Source organism: Camellia sinensis, chromosome 3 (assembly GCF_055761805.1).
Source record: "Camellia sinensis isolate YWXY chromosome 3, ASM5576180v1, whole genome shotgun sequence".
Taxonomy (NCBI): Eukaryota; Viridiplantae; Streptophyta; class Magnoliopsida; order Ericales; family Theaceae; genus Camellia; species Camellia sinensis.
Window position 1 is genome coordinate 195,531,248 of NC_138963.1, and position 24,083 is coordinate 195,555,330.

The window sequence follows — 24,083 nt, forward strand, 5'->3', positions numbered from 1 at the left end:
TAATTTTGCCTATAAATACTACTTGAATCCAACAGTTTTTGGGATCAAATTTTTATTCGAAAATCAGCACTTTTGCATTATTATTCATATTATTTGTTCCTTTGTGCTGTCCAGATTTTATTTTACATTTTAATCTTCATTCTAGTTTAAGGAAAAATAAAAGAGAGCTTAGAACACAAGGTTTGGTTCGCCGAACAAATTGTTTTGGAGTACTACTACAATTTGTGAAGATCATTGTATCCTGAGAGATAGACGCCACTCAACCGTAAGTACCATAGCGGGGCGAATCTGTCTTAAGGACAGAGTGTCACACACTCGACTTGGTCTTAATTTTATTTCGGTTCGATAAATAAATCTGGTATGCTATTTATTTATTTTGTTTGAATTTATTTCAAGTTATTTTATTTACACAGAAGATTGTTCCAACATACACTCCCAACATGGTCAGTCCTTTAACTAGGGTTTTTGATTTCGAAACTTCTATGCTCCATGAACTTCACAATCTCTACACAGATTTAAGGTCGGAATCATAGTTCTAAATATCAGCCGGTACGGTACGTACCGGCCGATTCGTACCGGAAAATCAGAGGACCGAGTCGGATATGGGCCGATATATCGGTGAGACTGAAATTCACGTACGTAGCGTCCGATTCGCGGTTCGTATCGGCCTGAATCCGATACATGAAGCGATATATGCTGGTACAGTGAAGATTGAAGCAGAGAATCAGCTGAAGAAGATTGAAGCAGAGAACCAGATGAAGACGAAGAAAGAAAAGCAAAAGAACTTAGATTCGAGATAAAGACGGTGAGATTTGAAGGTAATGAAAAGAGGAAGATTAAGACGAAGACAGAACCATTTCTGCCATTGAAGGATCTTCAAGCTTGTTGGAGTTCTTTGAAGCTCTGATACGACTCTGAAGTTCTAATCTCGAATTTAACAAATTAATTACTAAAAACACAATTTCAATAAACTAAAAATACAATTTTTTACACAAATTCTCACCTTGCTTTCATTTCCTCACAAAATCGAAGATAGAAATTCAAATCAATATATATACGGAGTTTATATATATATATATATATAGAGAGAGAGAGACCTGGGCTATACAGAGGTGAGAGGTGAGCGTGAGTGAAAGGTATGAAGTCTGAGGAAAAAGAGAGGTGAGGGGAAGAGGTCAGTGGCCTGCTGACATTTTGGTCTAGTCAATATAGACTAGTTGTTTTAATCAATAGAGACTAGTTGTTTTATTATATTGATGAATCTAACTAGAATTAATTTTAAATTAGAGTTAATTCTAAATTGGTTACAACTGTTACTTAATTTTTTTTTCTTTTTTTTTTAACTTATGTTTTGTGCATCATACAATGTTCACGTTTTTGTTTTTTCTATTTATTTGTTCACATTAATTTTTTTATTAAAAGTTTAATATATGTCAAAAAAAAAAAAAACTCAAGATTAAAATAAATATATATCATTTAGTTGAAAAAATAGGTTAAAAGTGCTCTTATATATCAAAATTTTGATTAAAATGTGACAAATTAAGGTTAAAAGAGTCAAAAAATATATAAAATTGAGTTTCAGAGGGATTGCTAATGATTTTTAAAATTTCACAGTCGCGACACCCGATTCCCGATACGTACTGGCCGATACTACCGATACCGATACTACGCGATCGATACTGTTACACTACCCGATACCGCGATTTAGAACCATGGTCGGAATCGATCGAATCGTGTGACGATGATATCTTGGTCGATGAACTTAAGATTGTTACAGATGAAGAGTTGGTAAGTATGGCTTTTGACGAAGCATTCAAGGATGACCACCAAGTTGATAAAATGTCTACAAGAAATTCAAATTCATGTTTAGATAGCTCCCGGTATAATAATGAAAATTCGAGTAAGACAATCGCGAAGAAAAGGAAGAGAGGTAATGGGAGGAGGAAGAAGAAGAAGAATCATAATCTTGAATCTTACTCTGCAAAAATTGAACAGCTTGTGAGAATTAAGCAAAAACAGGATGAAGAAAGAGCTGAAACGAGGCTGCATTCATTCAATGGCGGTTTAGGGACTAATAATGACACTGAAAGGATGACTTCTCTCAGGTCTGTAGGTTGTGCAACTAACATGAATTCATCGAATTCATCGAACAATTGGGTTGATCATGTACCGTTGATTTACCCAGAAATTGTTCTTTGCATTGAGGTTTACAATAACAAGAAAATTTGGGTAAAGACCCAAGAATTATTGGTTTTGGGACGCCAACCATTGACGGAGCTGAGAGACAAGATATACTGCTTGACTGATCAGGTTATGCATAAGGCAGGAGAGCATGACCCATCTGGATATTTCCTCATAGAAGATGTGTTTTGCAATGATTTGAGGGATTCAAAGGCTAGAGACTACAGTGAACCCATACTCAATTGGCTCAGGAACTCCAAAGATGAAGCACTCGAAAAATGGGAATGGATCGTATCTGGTGAATTGCAGAAGAAGCAGAAGGAACATTTAGGGAGTGCCACGGCCTCACAGTTACCGTGTTTCAGATCTGTTGAAATGAACAAGACACGATTTTGCGACTTGAGGTTTTGAGTTGGTGCTGGTTATGTTTACTGTCACCAGGGAGATTGCAAGCACATAGATGTAGTGAGAGGCATCAGGCTTATTCATTCAAAAGATGTACAGAACCGCATGGTTTATCCGATCATCACATTTCAATTGAAAGAACGGTTCAAGAAATGCTCTGTTTGTAAGATTTGTAGAGCGGAGAAGATGACGGTGGATGACAAGTGGGCTGAAGAGAATCCTTGCTATTTCTGTAAGAATTGCTATTATATGCTTCACTATGCAAATGGTTTGCTGCTTTATGAGGAATTCTCGGTCTATGATTACCTTCATGAATAAATGTTGCATTCTTGTTACAAAAAAACTTACCCCCAAATTCCATTGTTATTATTCAAAAATTGTTTTTTGGAGCTGCTTGTTTTTCTGATTTTGATGAGCTTGATTTATTCTTCAATATCAAATATACTATCATCGAATCCCTGCTGTTTCATTTCTTTTTTGGAACAAAAATATTCAATCTTGCCTTTAGATTAATGAACTAGAAATTTGACATTCAAGTTGAATGGTAATTGACATTGAAGACTAGATGCCATTTTCTTTCTCATTCACATTCAAGACTGGACCCTACGCACAAAAGACTGGTCCACATCAGTCGAGCTGAATTGAAGTGCCCCCACTCTGTGACCAGAGCTATGCAATTATCGGTTCCCTCAATGCCCCCCAAATTAAATTCCAAATGGCACAAACTGGGCAGGGTAGCATGATACAGAACTCAATACCATGTTAGTACTACTAAGTAGCTAAATAGAAGTTAATTGTATCTGCCTTCAAATTGCTTTTCATTGAAGGGACTAGGGGATCTCCATCTAGCTAGCTTAATGACGATTTTGATATGAAAACATCTCATGCAAACCCACATGAGTAGTTTCTGTGATGAAAGATTAGTCTTGGATTGAATCGTAAATTCAGACATTTTTAGTTTAATTTATTCTGGTATTGCACTTGATCCTAATTGATACACATAATTTGTGGATGACTACGAATGTTTGGGATTTCCCTTGCGAGGGTAGGTTTACTATGACCCTAAATTGAGAATGTTACTCAAGGCTTGCTTTAGACTGCCTCTTCTGTTGATGAGAGACTGTCACTGTGAATAGATGAGAAATTGAAAACAGTAATAAAGGAAGGAGGCAAGTAGGTAAGACTTTGCTCCCAAAAAAAAAAGTAATAAAAAACTTGTGTGTTTTGATGAGGATATGTACAAGAGTTGTCTCATATATAAATTGGTTGGATTGGTGAGGGAGGCTCGTGACCTCAAAAGTTTCAGTGAGTCAATGACTATCCATCAGGGTGCGTGGCTGCATGCATGTCGTACAGGCCCATCACATCTCTCTCTCTCTCTCTCTCTCTCTCCATCTTTGTTTCATTTCGTTTTTATACGAATGTTTTTTACTCATGGGTGCTGCTTCCACACAAACAAACATGTCTTCCTCTTCTTCAATTATTGTTCTTGAAATTTGTCATCTCTCTCCCCACTCATCATCTTCCCCCCTACCAGTAAATATTGTTTATAATGGTCATATTAGGTAACCTTATCACTAAGGTTTTATTTGTAAATCATTAAACTTTTCAGTTAGCACTATATTTAAACATACAGATATCAACTGCAAATAGAAGTTAATTGTTGGGATATCGATTGCGTTTGATACGAATTGACATCCGAACAATTGATTTTTCTTCAACAATTCATAATCACGAAATAATGTAAACTGAGAAAACATATGATGTACAAATAAAAGCTCCCATAAATGACAAATCTCACATTACAGTAAAAAAAAATTAGAAAGAGGTTTGTTTCCAATCTGAATTACCATTTGGTGGAAAGAGTATGGCCCACGATTTAATATTGGGTGATGAAGAACAGTAAGGGCATGACATTTGATGATTGTGGAAGCATTTCCACGAGTCCACCTAATAATTTTTTCAAAAACTTTATAGTAGTGGTAGAGCATGACCAGGGATATCAGTTTAATTACATTTATACTCAATATTTGCTGGAAAATTCTGGAGTACCAAAAAAAACCCAAAAAATTATTATGAAATTTTCATTTGTGATATGCATTTAAACTTGTTATTTGACTATTCATTTCAAATTATATATATATTTTTTGAAAAAAGATTGAGAATTTTAAATTAAGAACTTTAATAATCCTAATTAGTATATGGATCTCACATGATGTTTTAACCTTATTTTTATTTTTTAATTTTTCATATAATTGATACTTTTTTAAAACTCTGATGTACTATTTCTGATATTTTTTTTCTTCTGAAACTGTAGTTGGTCAGATAGTTACTCCTGTCTTACATTGGGAAAGAAAAATTATCACCAATCCCAAGGATGAAATTTGACAAATGAGAGCCCACCATTATGACGTGATCATTTCTATCCAACTAAGATTGATTACGTGCAACCAAGAATGATACTTTGCATGAAGGATATACGTGCTGTTTTGAAAAGTTGCTAAGAAATTAATTTTTTAATTTTTTAGTAATTTTTTTGACAAAAAATTGAGTTATTTTGGGTAAAAAAAATGACTCTTTTAACTAAAAAAATTGAAAAGTTAAAAAATTAATTTTTTGACAACTTCTCAAAAGACTCCTATATAATCTTGTTAATAATAATAATCTGTTGGTATATATATGTATAGTAGTGGTAACTCGTGCTATGTACAGCATGTAAAAAAATTAATAATATATTTTTATATAAAATAATATAAATAATTAAATTTTTGTATATAAATTATGAAAATAAAGAAGATTGAGTGATGTTTTGTATACAAATTATACTATTTCTGATATTTTTTTTCTTCTGAAACTGGAGTTGGTCAGATAGTTACTCCTGTCTTACATTGGGAAAGAAAAATTATCACCAATCCCAAGGATGAAATTTGACACATGAGAGCCCACATCATGATGTGATCATTTCTATCCAACTAAGATTGATTACGTGCAACAAGAATGATACTTTTGAAAAGTTGGTAAAGAATTAATTTTTTAATTTTTTTAATTTTTTAATAATTTTTTTGATAAAAAATTGGATTATTTGGGATAAAAAAATTGATTTTTTTAACTAAAAAAATTAAAAAGTTAAAAAATTGACTTTTTGACAACTTCTCAAAACACCCCTATATAGTCTTGTTAATAATAATAATCTGTTGGTATATATATGTATAGTAGTGGTAACTTGTGCTATGTACAGCATGTAAAAAAATTAATAATATATTTTTATACAAAATAATATAAATAGTTAAATTTTTGTATACAAATTATGAAAATAAAGAAGATTGAGTGGTGTTTTGGAAAGTTGGCAAAAAGTTGACTTTTTGTCTTTTTTGGCAAAAAATTGGATTCTTTTGAGTAAAAAAACTGGCTTTAATGGCTTAAAAAAGTTAAAAAATTAAAAAGCTGACTTTTTACCCTTGTTGTCAAAATACTCTTGAAATTTATAATTTAAGTCTCACAATTTATCACAATTTATTATTTTTTTTTAATTTGTCACAAATTTAATCATGTAACTTTTAATCCCTTGTTAAAATTACAAACTTAGATGAGCTCAACCGAAACAACTTGAGTCAGGCTTAAATTTTATTAAAGATTGAACTATATAGTTTTTAATTAAGTGAGGACCTACGCAGAAATTCAAAAATTCAAATTAAATTTGAGTGGACTTAGACAGAAACACCAAATGACCTGATCAATCAAAACAAAATTATATATATAAATATATAAATTATTTGCTAATTTATTTTTTAAAATAATATATAAAATTAATTAAAAATTTAATATTAATGAACAAAAGAAAAAGCAATACACTTAAGATTTCCAACAGAATTTTTCTTGAAAATATTTAAAAAATACACATTTTAGAAAGGGATCATCGAATAAAGGGTTGCTTGGGAAGTGCCATATTAACTCTTTTTTTTTTTTAATCTTTTTTGGATTACATCATATCTCTACTTTTCTACACATTTTTAATAAAAAGTAAAAAAATATACTGAATTATCTTTTTTGTGTCACATCACATCTCTACTTTTCTACACATCTTTTCGTAAAGACATCACATCTTTACTTTTCAGTACATATTTTTATAAAAAGTAAAAAAGTATTTTAGCACTTCTCAAACTATCACTAATTTGATATCAAAAAAATTTACTTTTAATAATGGCATAAATAATTTAAATATGATTTTTTAGAAATTCTTTATAATTTAAAAATTATAATAAAATATTAAATAAAATAAAAACAATTTTCTTACAAAATACAAGTATTTGAAAAAAAAAAAAAGAGTGAGAAGAAAATTTAATATGGTATTCTCATTTAATATGAAAATAATTCTGGATGAATAAATTATCATCTATAACCCTCTTTTTTTTTAAAATAAAAAAAAACTTAACAACCTATCACTTTTAATATAAAAAAAAATTAATGTTTCTTTCTAATTTATTTTAGTAAAAGTAACTTTTTAACAATTTAAGTCAAAAATATCTTTCTTCTTTATTTTAATTTTTTTAATTGACAATTGAGATTATAAAAAAAAAAAAAATCTAACGAAATCTACCATATTTGGTGAGTACTAAAAAAATTATGTTTTGTTCTTTTATTTAAAAAAAAAATTAATAGTGATTAATAATTTGAACACATGTATTTAAAACAAATTATATTTAGACCAATAATATTATGACACATCATTATGACACATGTGAATACTGATCTCATTCTAATTGTAATAATATAATTTGAAGAAAAATTTAAATTTGAAATTTTATTTTAATAATATAAAATTAATTTATAGACCAATCATATTATAACACGTATTAACAAAAAATTAAACAAAATTAAAAAAATAATGAGAAAAAAGAATTACAACTTTCAACCTTAATGAAATGATAATATTTTGCAATTATAATAGTATATAGATATATAGATAAATTATGAAATATATCATTATTTACAACTTTTATATTATGGGATAAATTATTATAATTTTAAATTTAAATTATTGGAATGTTTTCCATATTCAGTGCCCCTCAAATTTGAATTTTAAAATGGATTAGTATACTTTCTATTTTTTATTTTTTATTTTTGATATACTTTCCATTTGAAAGTTATAAATCAAGAGATATTATTATTATTTTTTTTTTATTTTTTTGCTTGAATGAGAGCTGTAGAGGATTTTTTTAAATTATTTAAAATCAAAAAATTATAAATTTTATATAGCGATCCTGGTTTCTCTTCCTTTGATTGTTGTATTCCGGACTTAGGTTCTGTGGAGTTGGTGGTTGTATATCTTGTTGTTATCCTTTAATTCTGTGTGTTTGAGTTTTAGGATGTATTGGGCGTGTTTCGAACAGGTTGGTTGAGCTTTAGTCCCATTCCTTGTTGCCTAGATTTTCGGTGGTACGCTCGAGCGGGTCCCTTTGCGCTCGAGCGGAGTTTGATTTTTTGCTTGTCTGCTCGAGCGGGCCTTATTGCGCTCGAGCGGGTTTTCACACTCTCAGCATTTCGTGCTTCTACAAAAGTTCTGCAGGTGTGTTTTTTTACACTTGAGCAGATTTCCTTACGCTCGAGCGGATTCGGGTAGCGCTCGAGCAGGTGTCTTGGCGCTCGAGCGGGTAGTTCATTGTCTGTAAAAGTTCTAGAAGGGGGAAATCTACGCTCGAGCAGCCTTCCCTTTGCGCTCAAGCGGGTGTGTTTTGCAGTTGTGTCTTGGAGCTCGAGCAAGAATCTTTACACTCGAGTAGGTCAAGTTTTTTGTATTTGACGCTCGAACGTCCTATTATCCGCTCGAGCGGGTCATATGTATATCAGATATCAGTTGGGTTTTAGATCACTTTTCAACTTCCTCTCTCTCTCTTACTTTTCCGAAAAGCCATTTTTGAGAGCTTCTCTCACTACTTTCTTCCTTATCTTTTAGGATTGATCTAGTAGGAGTGATTTTCTACCCTTGGGCCTTTGTAAAAAGTGTGTTGATCATTGAGGGCTACATTTTGATCCGAGAATCTTGGGATTTGGAGCATTTTCGAGTTCTTCATCATTTCTTTTGGGTTTCATCTCTTGAGATAGGGATTCCTACTTATCTTTATGATCTTTAGCCTAAATGTAGAGCCTTTGTATAAATGGTTTGGTTTGGGAAGTTAGGATTTGTAATGTATTATATTGAAAAGGGGGGAGTTTTGTCTTTTTGACTCATATATATATTTGGGGTCTTAAAAAGAGATTATTGATGTTGTTGGTAATATTTATACCTTTGGGTCAATGTTGAGTTTAAAGGGAAAAATGCCATATTTGGGTATATTTGGTTCATTAGTGTAATTAATGATATTTGTTACGAAATTGAGTTGGGGATAATGAACTTTGATCATTAAGAGATAGAATGGTGGAGTTGGATTTATAAATCGCTCACTTTTAAAAATGTCAATTATATATCTGTTGAGGCATTTATTATCTGTTTAGAAATAACTGCTTTGGGCTATCGGTGGAGGATAGTCTTGATTGTTGTAGATATTGCATGATGATTAGGTGAATTGAAACTAATCAAGTTGTGTATTTGAATAAATGGGTGCCGAATCCCGTGAACGTAATTTCTATAAAATGGCAATCCGAATATATCTATACATGGGTGCCGAGTCCCGCGGATGAAATATCCATAAAATGGCCATAAGAGAATGAAAATACATGGGTGCCGAATCCTGAGGACGCAATTTCCGTAAAATGGCAAGTTGTAGTATTATTGGCATGAGATGTAGCCTCATTTCAGTTATTTGGCCAAGTTCTGAGCCATGTTTATAAGTTGAGTTTTGTTAAGTTGAACATTTATCAAGTGCTAATGTTTTAGTTATTGCTCATATTATGTTTAGCATATCTCTACTGGGCGTTGGCTCACCCTATATGGGACATCATTTTCAGGTACAGGTAGCATGCCACCTCCAAGGACGTAGCTTGAGAGGCTTAGTGGCTGGGACATCTTTTGTGATTACATTTTCGTATTACATGTATATCAAGCCAAGGGCTTCTTTTGTGTAGAGTCAGTACTCTTCTTTTGTAACCAAGTGTTGACTTGGAAAGTTATAAGTCTATAGGGCATTTACTTTTGTTGACAACATGTAATACATTTTGTGAGAATACTCTGATGGTTATAATATGAGAACTCTTTTACTTATCGTGAATGTATGCTATGATGGATTTATTTTTGAGGGCATTACAACTTGGTATCAGAGCGTACCGGGTTCGAATACTTTGGGTACGCGGGAAGTGGTTAGTACCACAATGGGTTCGTTTCGCTTGATAGAGACTTAGATGTAGTGTTATATACTTATGTGATAACATGATTATGTGACTATATGGGTATGAGATTTAGTTTCTAGGATGTTGATTGGATCCTTGGGTTTCTATGAGTCTTGTTGGAAAAGCACTTGATCAATGCTGTTTCTAATCGGAGCTCTAGTAACGCCTCGGGACTATCATTATCCGAAAATAAAATTCGTAAGTGCTTATGTGATTATGTGCTTACGTGGAGTGAATTACAGTTGTCCATGCATTAGGACGCGAGTGTTTTAGCTTCGACACATTTATGAATGTGCTAATGTTCTTCGTTACCTTTATTAGGATGTCAGGACAAGGACGTGGTGGTAGGCGAGGCAAGCCTAGGAGGCAGGAAATGCCTATAACGGATGATATTCCGGCGCAGCAGGAAGGGGTTGGTTAGGCCAATGTGGCCGAGCCAGCAGGTCAGCAGGCTATGGCGCCTTAGCCCGTGGGATAGCCGATGCTTTAAGGGAATCTATGGGCATTCTTAAAGCTGAGGTTCTAGTTCAGGTTCCAGTTCAGGCCCCAGTTGTTAATACAGGGCCTTCCTTTCAAAAGAGGGAGTTTTTCCGGTCTAATCCGGATGAGTTTGTTGGGGATCCAAAGGAGCCACTCAAGACTGATGAGTGGTTAGAGCAGATGACCAAGACATTTGAGATGGTTGGCATCGAGGACGGGTTATTAAAGGTGACCTTGACATCTTTCCAGCTGAAGGGGGATGCGGGTCAATGGTGGAAATTCACGAGAGGCCGTATTGGTGGCACCTGGGAGGCTTTTGTTGATGCTTTCCAGGAGAAGTACTTAGCCCCAGCTATCAAGGAAAAGCTGAGGGACCAGTTTTGTCAGCTTAAGCAGTTAGGCTTGTTAGTGGCCAAGTTTGAGGCCGCCTTTACCAGTTTGTCTAGGTACGCACCTGAGCTCGTGGCGTCGGAGGAACGCCGTTGTATTGAGTTCGAGAGGAAGTTGAGGCATGGCCTCAAGATGAGGGTTGGAGGATCCATGATCCGGGAGTATGGGCATCTTGTGGATGCCGCGACCCATATGGAGTCTATGATGGAGGAGGAGGAGAGAATAAGGGGCTCCAAGAGGAGTCAGGAAGGCCAAGGGGATGGTAGGAGGCAGAGAGGTTCTAACCCTCAGTAGTCCTAGAGTGCTTTAGCGAGATCCACCTTTCCAGTGTCGAGTTCAGGTTCTGGGAGAGGTAGCCAGGGGGACTTTACCTGTTTCAAGTGTGGTCAGCTGGGCCACAAGTCTCCAGCTTGCCCGCAGAGGGGAGGAGGTCAGAGAGCAGCTTGATCTTCAGTTCGGCCTCAGAGTCAGAGTCAGGGTAGAGGCCGGTTGTCCTCTTGTTATCAATGTGGTCAGACAGGACACCTGAAGAGGTTCTGTCCACAGTTGGGTGGTACACCCGGTGCGTCTGGTTTGAGACAGACGCAGAGTTCGCAGCCGACGCAGAGTTCGCAGCCAACACAGTCTGTTCAGGCCTCGAGGGCCAATTAGGGGGCTTCATCGTCTCAGTCTGTGCATCAGTCCTTTGCTCCGAGAGGTGAGCAGGTAGATCAGGGGCCTACAGGGGGCGTGTATGCTGTTACCGCGCAAGATCTTGTACCGGCTCCAACTGTTGTGAGAGGTACCTTTTTGTTTTGTAACTCGGTTGCCAATGTGTTGATTGATATGGGTACATCTCATTCCTTTATATCTGCTGCATTCGCATCTGTTTTGGGATTGGAGTTAGCATAGTTAGCATCTCCTATTTGTGTTATATCGCTTGTTGGGGGCAAATTGATTTTGAAACACGAATGTAGAGTTTGTGACATAGAGGTCACCGACCGCCGACTTTCATTTCCTTTTGTAGTTATGCCCATGTCGGGTTTTGATGTTATTTTGGGTATGGACCGGTTATCGTCATACCGGGCAGTTATTGATTGTTACCGCCAGAGGGTCACAGTTTGTACCGTGAGCGGGGAGTGTTTCCATTTCTTGGGGGATCGGGTTAGTAGTGTGTTGCCACCGGTGTATGATCCGCGAGGGCGGAGTGAGCTTAGTGGTCTTCTCGCTAGCCTTATGAGTAGTGAGTGTGATGAGACCGGAGTTGAGTTACTGAGAGTGGTTTGTGAGTATTCGGATGTTTTTCTCGAGGATCTTGTTAGTTTGCCACCACATCGAGACATATAGTTCTCTATTGATTTAGTGCCAGGCACAGCGCCGATTTCTATGGCACCTTACCGTTTTTCCCCAACCGAGTTGAGTGAGTTGAAGGTTCAACTCCAGGAGTTACTAGATAAGGGTTTCGTTCGCCCTAGTGTTTCACCGTGGGAAGCACCGGCCCTCTTTGCTAAAAAGAAAGATGGTGCCTTGAGACTTTGTATCGACTACCGAAAGTTGAATCGGGCTACGGTTAAGAATAAGTACCCTATGCCCTGTATAGATGGCTTGTTTGACCAGTTGAAAAGGTCCCGTTATTTCTCCAAAATAGACTTAAGATCGGTTTACCATCAGCTGAGGGTCAGGGAGGAGGATATTCCGAAAACGGCATTCCGTACGTGGTATGGCCACTATGAGTTTCTAGTGATGCCTTTCGGGCTCACCAATGCACCGACAGTGTTTATGGATTTGATGAACCGGATATTCCGGGAATTCTTAGATCGCTTTGTAGTCGTTTTCGTGGATGACATTCTAATTTATTCGCCTTCAGAGAAGGAGCACGAGGAACACTTGAGAGTGGTGCTCGAGTTGCTTAGAGCCCATAGGCTGTATGCTAAATTTGGAAAGTGTGAGTTCTGGCTAGGAGAGGTCAAGTTCTTAGGCCATGTGGTTTCCGGGGAAGGGGTATCTGTTGATACATCCAAGATTGAGGCAGTGCAAGATTGGGCACAGCCTAAGAGCGTTTTTAAGATCTGCAGTTTTCTGGGATTAGCTAGGTATTATCGTCGGTTTGTGAAGGATTTCTCCAAGCTAGCTTCACCTTTGACTAGATTGACGCGGAAAGGGGTCAAGTTCGTGTGGAGTGAGACTTGTGAAAAGTCGTTCCAGGAGCTGAAGGTTAGATTGACCACCGCTTCGATCTTGATTATTCTGGAGAGAGGTTTGGGTTATGCGGTTTATTGTGATGCCTCACGAGAGGGATTGGGTTGTGTCTTGATGCAATAAGGGAAAGTGGTAGCCTATGGCTCACGTCAGTTGAAGATTCACGAGAGGAATTACCCTACTCACGACCTAGAACTAGCAGCAGTAATTTTTGCCTTGAAGACTTGAAGGCACTACCTGTATGGTGAGAAATTCGAGGTGTTCTCGGATCATAAGAGTTTAAAGTACCTGTTTACACAAAGGGACTTAAATTTGAGGCAGAGGAGGTGAATGGAGTTCATTGAGGATTATGACTTTGAGTTGCACTATCACCCGGGAAAGGCCAATGTTGTGGCCGATGCCCTTAGTAGGAAATCTATTAGTGATGTTGCTTGTATAGCCATCCGAGAGTGGGAGATGTTAGGTGCACTTGGCGAGTTCAATTTGCTTCTGGGTGAATCCATTGAGGCTGCGGCCTTGTTTTCTGTTGTTGCACAGCCTACACTTGTGACTCGAGTGTTAGAGGCACAGAGAGGTGACCTTGAAGTAGAATCCCTCCGAGAGAAGATCTCCAGTGAGAAGGCTGAGAAGGGTTTGACTGTGTATCCCGACCTAAGTGTGAGATACCGTGACCATCTGTTTGTGCCGGAGTCTTGCCGAGAAGAAGTACTCCGAGAGTTTCACCATTCACGCCTTGCGGTACATCCGGGAGGCACCAAGATGTATCGTGATCTAGGTCGTCAGTTTTGGTGGCAGGGTATGAAGAAGGATGTGGCAGGTTTCGTGTCTAAATGCCTTACTTGTTAGCAAGTGAAGGCCGAGCATCAGAGGCCAACGGGTTTGTTGCAACCCTTGCCTATTGCCGAGTGGAAGTGGGAGCATGTTACTATGAACTTCGTTGTAGGTCTTCTGAGGACTCAACGGGGTAGTGATGCTATTTGGGTGGTTGTAGACCGGTTGACTAAGTCAGCGCACTTTATTCCTATGCACGTGAGAGATTCGGTAGATCATCTTGCCGACTTGTATATTCGGGACATAGTGAGGTTGCACGGAGTCCCAGTGTCGATCATCTCTGATAGAGATCCTCGTTTTACTACTAGGTTGTGGCAGAGTTTGTAGAGTGCCTTAGGCACTAATCTGACCTTTAGTACAGCTTACCATCCTCAGACTGACGGACAGTCCAAGCGTACTATTCAGATCCTTGAGGATATGCTTCAGGGTTGTGTCCTTGACTTTAGTGGGACGTGGGAGAGGCACTTGTCCTTGGTGGAATTTGCTTGCAACAACAGCTTTCAGTCTAGTATCGGTATGGCGCCGTTTGAGGCCTTGTATGGCCGACCGTGTAGGTCTCTGGTTTGTTAGGCCGAGGTGGGTGATGCACCTTTGTTGGGCCCAGAGTTGGTGAGGGAAACGACGGAGAAAGTTAAGCTCATCCGTAAGAGGCTTGTTACAGCCCAGAGTCGCCAAAAAAGTTATGCCGACTGTAGGAGGAGGCCTTTGGCATTTGAGACGGGTGATCATGTTTTCTTGAAAATATCACCTAGGCGGGGTTTGATGAGGTTTGGGAAGAGTGGGAAGTTGTCCCCTTGATTTATCGGTCCCTTTGAGATCCTTGAGAGGATTGGGGAGGTTGCTTACCGTTTAGCCTTGCTGCCGCAGTTGTCCGGAGTGCATAACGTATTTCATGTTAGTATGCTTCGGAAGTACGAGCCGGATCCATCACACGTGTTGGATTGGACCGACTTAGAGGTAGATACGGATGCCTCGTATGAGGAGAGACCGGTACGGGGCTTGGATAAGCGGGATCAAGTCTTGCGAGGCAAGACCATTCCTTTGGTAAAGGTTTTGTGGAAACATCACGGAGTGGAGGAAGCCACTTGGGAACGTGAGGCGGGTGTCCGTGAGAAATATCCGGACTTGTTTGTAAATGTTTAACCATGTATTGGAATTTTGTAATATTAATGAACTTTAAGAGCATTAAATATATCTTAAGTTGTAAAACATTGTGAATGTTTTGGTTTATGGGAATATTGTGGAACTTACCTTGTAATGGAAGTTTATTTTAACATTGCGTATGTTAACTCTGTTGTAGAAATGCAAATATAATTTTGGCATTGAATTTGTTTTGTAATGCATGTTGATAATGCATGTTGGAGATTATGTTGGAAGTTTGCCTCTTGAATAGAGATGGAATAACTGGTGATGGGTCAAGTTGTTGAATTTTACATTGTAATAATGTTGGTAATTGGGAAAACATGCTTTTGAAAAACTTGTACTTAATTTCGGGGACGAAATTCTTTAAGAGGGGGAGGTTATAGCGATCCCGGTTTCTCTTCCTTTGATTGTTGTATTCCGGACTTAGGTTCCGTGGAGTTGGTGGTTGTATATCTTGTTGTTATCCTTTAATTCCGCGTGTTTGAGTTTTAGGATGTATTGGGCGTGTTTCGAACAGGTTGGTTGAGTTTTAGTCCCATTCCTTGTTGCCCAGATTTTTGGTGGTACGCTCGAGCGGGTCTTTTTGTGCTCGAGCGGAGTTTGATTTTTGGTTGTCTGCTCGAGCGGGCCTTATTGCGCTCGATCAGGGTTTTCACACTCTCAGCATTTCGTGCCTCTGCAAAACTTCTGCAGGTGTGTTTGTCACGCTCGAGCGGATTTCCTTACGCTCGAGCGGGTGTCTTGGCGCTTGAGCGGGTAGTTCATTGTCTGTAAAAGTTCTAGAAGGGGAAAATCTACACTCGAGCAGCCTTCCCTTTGCGCTCGAGCGGGTGTGTTTTGCAGTTGTGTCTTGGAACTTGAGCGGGAATCTTTACGGTCGAGCGGGTCAAGTTTTTTGTGTCTGACGCTCGAACGTCCTATTATCCGCTCGAGCGGGTCATATGTATATCAGATATCAGCTGGGTCTTTTTAGATCACTTTTCAACTTCCTCTCTCTCTCTCTTACTTTTCCGAAAAGCCATTTTTGAGAGCTTCTCTCACTACTTTCTTCCTCCTCTCTTAGGATTGATCTAGTAGGAGTGATTTTCTACCTTTGGGCCTTTGTAAAAAGTGTGTTGATCGTTGAGGGCTATATTTTGATCCGAGAATCCTGGGATTTGGAGCATTTTCGAGTCCTTCATCATTTCTTTTGGGTTTCATCTCTTGAGGTAGGGATTCCTACTTATCTTTATGATCTTTAACCTAAATGTAGAGCCTTTGTATAAATGGTTTGGTTTGGGAAGTTAGGATTTGTAATGTATTATATTGAAAATGGGGGAGTTTTGTCTTTTTGACTCATATATATATATATATATATATATATATATATATAGGGTCTTAAAAAGAGATTATTGATGTTGTTGGTAATATTTGGACCTTTGGGTCAATGTTGAGTTTAAAGGGAAAAATGCCATATTTGGGTATATTTGGGTCATTAGTGTAATTAATGACATTTGTTACGAAATTGAGTTGGGGATAATGAACTTTGATCATTAAGAGATAGAATGGTGGAGTTGGATTTATAAATCGCTCACTTTTGAAAATGTCAATTATATATTTGTTGAGGCATTTATTATCTGTTTAGAAATAACTACTTTGGGCTATCGGTGGAGGATAGTCTTGATTGTTGTAGACATTGCATAATGATTAGGTGAATTGAAACTAATCAAGTTGTGTATTTGAATACATGGGTGCCGAATCCCGCAGATGAAATTTTTGTAAAATGGCCATTTGAATGTAATCATACATGGGTGCTGAATCCTGCGGACGCAATTTTCGTAAAATGGCAATTCGAATATATCTATACATAGGTGCCGAGTCCCGTAGATGAAATATCCGTAAAATGGCCATACGAGAATGAAAATACATGGGTGCCGAATCCCGCAGACGCAATTTCCGTAAAATGGCAAGTTGTAGTATTGTTGGCATGAGATGTAGCCTCATTTCAGTTATTTGGCCAGGTTCTGAGCCATGTTTATAAGTTGAGTTTTGTTAAGTTGAACATTTATCAAGTGCTAATGTTTTAGTTATTGCTCATATTATGTTTAGCACATCTCTACTAGGCGTTGGCTCACCTTATATGGAACATCATTTTCAGGTACAGGTAGCATGCCACCTCCAAGGACGTAGCTTGAAAGGCTTAGTGGCTGGGACGTCTTTTGTGATTACATTTTCGTATTACATGTATATCAAGCCAAAGGCTTCTTTTGTGTAGAGTTAGTACTCTTCTTTTGTAACCAAGTGTTGACTTGGAAAGTCGTAAGTCTATAAGGCATTTACTTTTGTTGTCAACATGTAATACATTTTGTGAGAATACTCTGATGGTTATAATATGAGAACTCTTTTACTTATCGTGAATGTATGCTATGATGGGTTTATTTTTGAGGGCGTTACATTTTAGTTGGAGATATTGGAACTCCCACCAGACTTGTGGTTAGAAAACCTTGTTACTGATATAATATATAGATACATACATAGATTTAATAAGAATTTATATTTGTTTTAGATATTTTTTTAATATACAAATTTTTTTTTTTTGATTTTTTATAAAAATAATTTAACAATCCTATCACTAACCATAATGTACGGGATAAGTTGAAAAGAATGCTGCAATAACTATGCGAGAAGTCAAAAAGGTTTGTAGGTTGAGAGAAGTTAATAAGTGCTGAGATTATTATTTTTTTTAAATCAAAAAACTAGCCTATCACCCGTGCTATGCACGGAATAATTATAGATATTTATATTTGTTTTAGATTTTTTTTAATATATAAATTATGTTTTTTAAGATTTTTTATAAAAATAATTTAACAATCTTATCACTAACCATAGTGTATTAGAGAAGTTGAAAAGGGTACTGCAGTAACTATACACGGATTGTATTTATAATTATTTGTATGAAAGGATTTTAAATGTTGATCAGGGAATTTTAACCAAATCAATAATACAGGCATGTGGAAAGATATGTTGATTGAAAAAAGTTAATAAATGCTGATCAGGAGACTTTGACCACATCAATAAATGCTAGATATTTATATTTGTTTTAGATTTTTTTTAATATATAAATTATGTTTTTTAAGATTTTTTATAAAAATAATTTAACAATCTTATCACTAACCATAGTGTATGGGAGAAGTTGAAAAGGGTACTGCAGTAACTATACACGGATTGTATCTATAATTATTTGTATGAGAGGATTTTAAGGCGCTGTTTGGCAACCTGAGATTCAAGCTATTATAGTCTAAAACTGAAAATCAGCCCAAAAGCCTAACTGTAGTAAACTTTTTCTTGATTTTCAAAAAAAAAAAAAAAAAAAAAAAAAAAAAAAAAACTGACTGTTGGTCGGCTGCTGCAGCAGTGCAGCCTACACTGCCACCAACAGTGTAGGCTGCAGGTTTGCTAAATTACATTATTACCCCTATTCCTCAATTTTTTGAAAAAATAAAGTGAAGGGTAAATTTGTAATTTCAATTTAAACATCATTTCAAACACATTTTTCAATACAACAATCAACCTAAAAATTTAACTCAACTTCCCAAACACAAAACTAAAATAACCTACTAAAATAGCCAAAAAGCCAAATAGCCTACTAAAATAGCCACTTCCCAAACGAGGCCTAAATGTTGATTAGGAGATTTTGACCAAATCAATAAATGCAGGCATGTGGAAAGACATGTGGATTGAAAAAAGTTAATAAATGCTGATTAGGAGATTTAGACCAAATCAATAAATGCTGAGTTTTTTTTTTTTAATAAGAAATTTAGAAAATTCAGATCAGGATATTGAAGCTCCCACAGGCCTTAGGGTTAAAAATCCCCTTTTGCTTAATATATAGTATAGATGTGTTGGAATTTTCAAGGAATGTTGTTTATGCCGGTCTTTAATGCATTAAAGTTTAATTATGAGAAGGTTTTGACCAAATCTCCTAAAAGGCATAGGAGTTGGGAGAAATTAATAAATGCTGAGTTTTTTTTTTAAATCAAAAAATTAGAAAATTAGGATTGAGATATTGGAGCTCCTGCAAGACTTGTGGGTCAAAAATCCCCTTTTCCTTATATAATACTACTAGCCTATCACCCGTGCTATGCACGGGATAATTATAGATATATATATATATTTAATTTTTTTTAATATATAAATTATGTTTTTTAAGATTTTTTATAAAAATAATTTAACAATCTTATCACTAATCATAGTGTACATGAGAAATTAAAAAGGCTACTGCAGTAACTATGCACGGGTTGTATCTATAATTATTTGTATGAGGGGTTTTTAAATGTTAATCAAGGATTTTGACTAAATCAATAAATGCAGGCATGTGAATTGGAAAAAGTTAATAAATGCTGATCAGAAAATTTTGACCAAATCAATAAATGCTGAGTTTTTTTTTTTTTTAAATCAAAAATTTAGAAAATTAAGATTGAGAGATTGGAAGACTTGGGGTCTAGAAACCCCATTTTCCTTAATATATTTGCAATTTTTAAATATATATATATATATATATATATTAAATGTCTTCTTTTTTTTCTTTTTTTATATTATATTAAAGTTTAATATTTTGATAATAATCATATGTGTTGGACTTTTCAAGAATTTTTTTTATGCTTGTTCTTAATACATTAAAGTGTTATTATGAGGGATAATAATCATATGTGTTGGGACTTTTCAAGAAATTTATGTGTTGGAAATAAAAGATTTTTTTTATACTTGTTCTTAATGCATTAAAGTGTTATTATGAGGGTAAGACTTGGGGGTTGGGAGAAGTTAACAAATGCTAATATTTTTTTTTTTAAATCAAAAAATTTAGATTGAGAGATTCAAGCTCCCACAAGGGTTGGGTTAAAAACCCCCTTTTGCTTAATATATAGTATAGATTAAAGTGTTATTATAAGGGTAAGGCATGGGGGTTGTGAGAAATTAATAAATGCTAAGGTTTTTTTTTTTTTTAAATCAAAAAATCAAGAAATTTAGATTGGGATGTTGGAACCCCCACAAAACTTGTGGGTTGCAGATAGATATAAATAAATAGATAGATATAGATATTTACATTTGTTTTAAATTTTTTTTAATATACAAATTATTTGTTTTGGAAAAGGTACTGCAGTTTGACGACCCAAAAAATTTTTTTTTTTTTTGAAACGTCATAAGATTTTAAATAACAATAACTTGCTAGATAAAATTTTAACTACTAGTTAGGAACTTTTAAGTTCTTACAAAGCCAAAGTCTAACGACAGAATAAAACTACAAGTTCACACACAACGTCACAACATAGTTTAATCCTAATACAAGGGATAACAGGATTTTATTCTGACAAAATATTGACTCTAAGTCAGCCAATGTTCGATATTGGCAGCAGCTCCAATTTCAGCCTCAGTCCCTTCTTCAACATAATCTGGCATGAAACGCCAGGGCAACAAAATATATGCCATGAGTTTTGCAACACAGTAAGAAAACGTAACCAACCTACCATTCTTTTTAAGAGACAAATAATAATATTCTAAACATGAGATAACAATATAATTATACACAGAAATTACAACCATTAGAATAGTTTCAGTAATTTTAATAATTTAGGTGACACTCGAAATCTCACCAAAGAGATTTAACTTACCAACCACTAAGCATGGCAACGGTTAATTTGAAACCCTCCCTTGGTCAAATATTTAAGTGTTACCAACCGTAACTACCAGGGATGCCCACGTCCGGAGTTATATACCCAAGTAGTGGTATCCGTGGTCTACCCCAAGGAAACAGTCTGCCAGGGGTAAGCAACCTCCCTGTGTGCCACCTGCACATCCACCCTTATTCCAAAACCGAATACCGAAAAGGGTTCAAATAAGTCCCGTGCCATCTTAGAGTTTCGCAACACAATTTACGTGAGAATTCTCAAAACCAGGGCTCACCCTGAACAACCGGTGTTAACCATCAACTCTTAATTCCGTACAGTCTTTAAACCAAGACTCACCCCGAACAACTGGTATTAACCGTCAATTGTTAACTTTGTATATGTCGTTAATCATTTCAGTTAATTTTGATATTAATCACAAATAACTCCAAATTTTTAATCACAAGTAATGTTATACCAACTCATTAAAATTCCCAATCATAAAATATTGCATGTGTCACACAATACTAAATAAAAGTACAGAATTTAAATAAATAGTTTATTTAAACCATGGTATGAAATAATAACTTAGATACAAGAATTAAACCCTAAACACACACATGCACAAATTTTTGATTTACAAAATTAGACTAGCATAATATTAAAGTGGTGATTTTATTCTGTCCAGAAAAATTTTCAGAGTATATATCTTGTAAATAAAATTATAAATACATTACTTATACAACTCTAAAATTCATATCAATCTACAGGATACTGAATAAACATGTTATGGTTATTTTTCAGAAAGCTTTTCCCAAAAATAACTTATAAATAATTCTAAACAAATTCCAAGGGTGTTTATGACACAGATTTGTCAAATTTCCTTATATTAATTCCATGCTTAAATTTATAGATCAAACCCATAATCTAAGGATTTATTATGAAAATAGACTTCTCAAATTTCATCTTCTATTTAGAAATTACCAGATTTGGCTTAGTATAGAATTTTAAATAAATTTTCAAATACATGGTAAAATCTGTCTCACAGTTTCAGATTCAGTTAGAAATTTTTATAAATTCGTAGAAAGCTCGAAAATTGTTTCCAAATTTCTTTTGGATAAACTAGACATCATTATCAACAACTTTGTAGAAGAAATCATCTCGAAATTCTGAGTATAAAGTTGTCTAAAAATTCGGGTAACATGCTGGCAGATTCAAGACAGAGTATTCTCAACACAGTTTCAGATTTAGTCAAAAATTTGTATAAATTCGTAAAAAGCTCAAACATTGTTTTCAAAAATTTCTGGATAAACTAGACATCATTATCAACAACTTTGTAGAAGAAATCATCTCGAAATTCTGAGTATAAAATTGTCTAAAAATTCGGGTAACATGCTGGCAGATTCATGACAGAGTATTCTCAACACAGTTTCAGATTTAGTTAAAAATTTGTATAAATTCGTAGAAAGCTCAAAAATTGTTTTCAAAAATTTCTGGATAAACTATACATTATTATCAACAACTTTATAGAAGAAATCATCTCGAAATTTTGCGTCTAAAATTGTCTACAAATTCGGGTAACATGCTGGCAGATTCAAGACAGAGTATTCTCAACACAGTTTCAGATTTAGTTAAAAATTTGTATAAATTCGTAGAAAGCTCAAAAATTGTTTTCAAAAATTTCTGGATAAACTAGAGATCATTATCAACAACTGTGTAGAAGAAATCATCTCGAAATTCTGAGTATAAAATTGTCTAAAAATTCGGGTAACATGCTGGCAGATTCAAGACAGAGTATTCTCAACACAGTTTCAGATTTAGTTAAAAATTTGTATAAATTCGTAGAAAGCTCAAAAATTATTTTCAAAAATTTCTGGATAAACTAGATATCATTATCAACAACTTTGTAGAAGAAATCATCTCGAAATTCTGTGTATAAAATTGTCTAAAAATTCGGGTAACATGCTGGCAGATTCAAGACAAAGTATTCTCAACACAGTTTCAGATTTAGTCAAAAATTTGTATAAATTCGTAGAAAGCTCAAAAATTATTTTCAAAACCTTCTGGATAAAGTAGACATCATTATCAACAACTTTGTAGAAGAAATCATATCGAAATTCTGAGTATGAAATTGTCTAAAAATTCGGGTAACATGCTGGCAGATTCAAGACAGAGTATTCTCAACAAAGTTTCAGATTTAGTTAAAAATTTGTATAAATTCGTAGAAAGCTCAAAAATTGTTTTCAAAACTTTTTGGATAAACTAGACATCATTATAAACAACTTTGTAGAAGATATCATCTAGAAATTCTGAGTATAAAATTGTCTAAAAATTCGGGTAACATGCTGGCAGATTCAAGACAGAGTATTCTCAACACAGTTTCAGATTTAGTTAAAAATTTGTATAAATTCGTAGAAAGCTCAAAAATTGTTTTTAAAAATTTTTGGATAAACTAGACATCATTATCAACAACTTTGTAGAAGAAATCATCTCGAAATTCTGAGTATAAAAGTGTCTAAAAATTCGGGTAACATGCTGGCAGATTCATGACAGAGTATTCTCAACACAGTTTCAGATTTAGTTAAAAATTTGTATAAATTCGTAGAAAGCTCAAAAATTGTTTTCAAAAATTTCTGGATAAACTAGACATCATTATCAACAACTTTGTAGAAGAAGTCATCTCGAAATTCTGAGTATAAAATTGTCTAAAAATTCGGGTAACATGCTGGCAGATTCAAGACAGAGTATTCTCAACACAGTTTCAGATTTAGTTAAAAATTTGTATAAATTCGTAGAAAGCTCAAAAATTGTTTTCAAAAATTTCTGGATAAACTATACATTATTATCAACAACTTTGTAGAAGAAATCATCTCGAAATTCTGAGTATAAAATTGTCTAAAAATTCGGGTAACATGCTGGCAGATTCATGACAGAGTATTCTCAACACAGTTTCAGATTTAGTTAACAAATTTTATAAATTCGTAGAAAACTCAAAAATTGTTTTCAAAACTTTCTGGATAAACTAGACATCATTATCAACAACTTTATAGAAGAAATCATCTCGAAATTCTGAGTATAAAATTGTCTAAAAATTCGGATAACATGCTGGCAGAGTCAAGACAGAGTATTCTCAACACAGTTTCAGATTTAGTTAAAAATTTGTATAAATTCGTAGAACGCTCGAAAATTGTTTTCAAAAATTTATGGATAAACTATACATTATTATCAACAACTTTGTAGAAGAAATCATCTCGAAACTCTGAGTATAAAAGTGTCTAAAAATTCGGGTAACATGCTGGCAGATTCAAGACAGAGTATTCTCAACACAGTTTCAGATTTAGTCAAAAATTTGTATAAATTCGTAGAAAGCTCAAAAATTGTTTTCAAAAATTTCTGGATAAACTAGACATCATTATCAATAACTTTGTAGAAGAAATCATCTCAAAATTCTGAGTATAAAATTGTCTAAAAATTCGGGTAACATGATGGCAGATTCAAGACAGAGTATTC

At 35.0% G+C, this 24,083-nt stretch overlaps 1 pseudogene; it reads left to right on the forward strand.

Moving 5' to 3' along the window:
* Window positions 1-1,185: 1,185 nt before the first annotated feature.
* On the forward strand, window positions 1,186-2,977 carry LOC114319801 (snRNA-activating protein complex subunit pseudogene; annotated as a pseudogene).
* The last annotated feature ends 21,106 nt before the right edge of the window (window positions 2,978-24,083 follow it).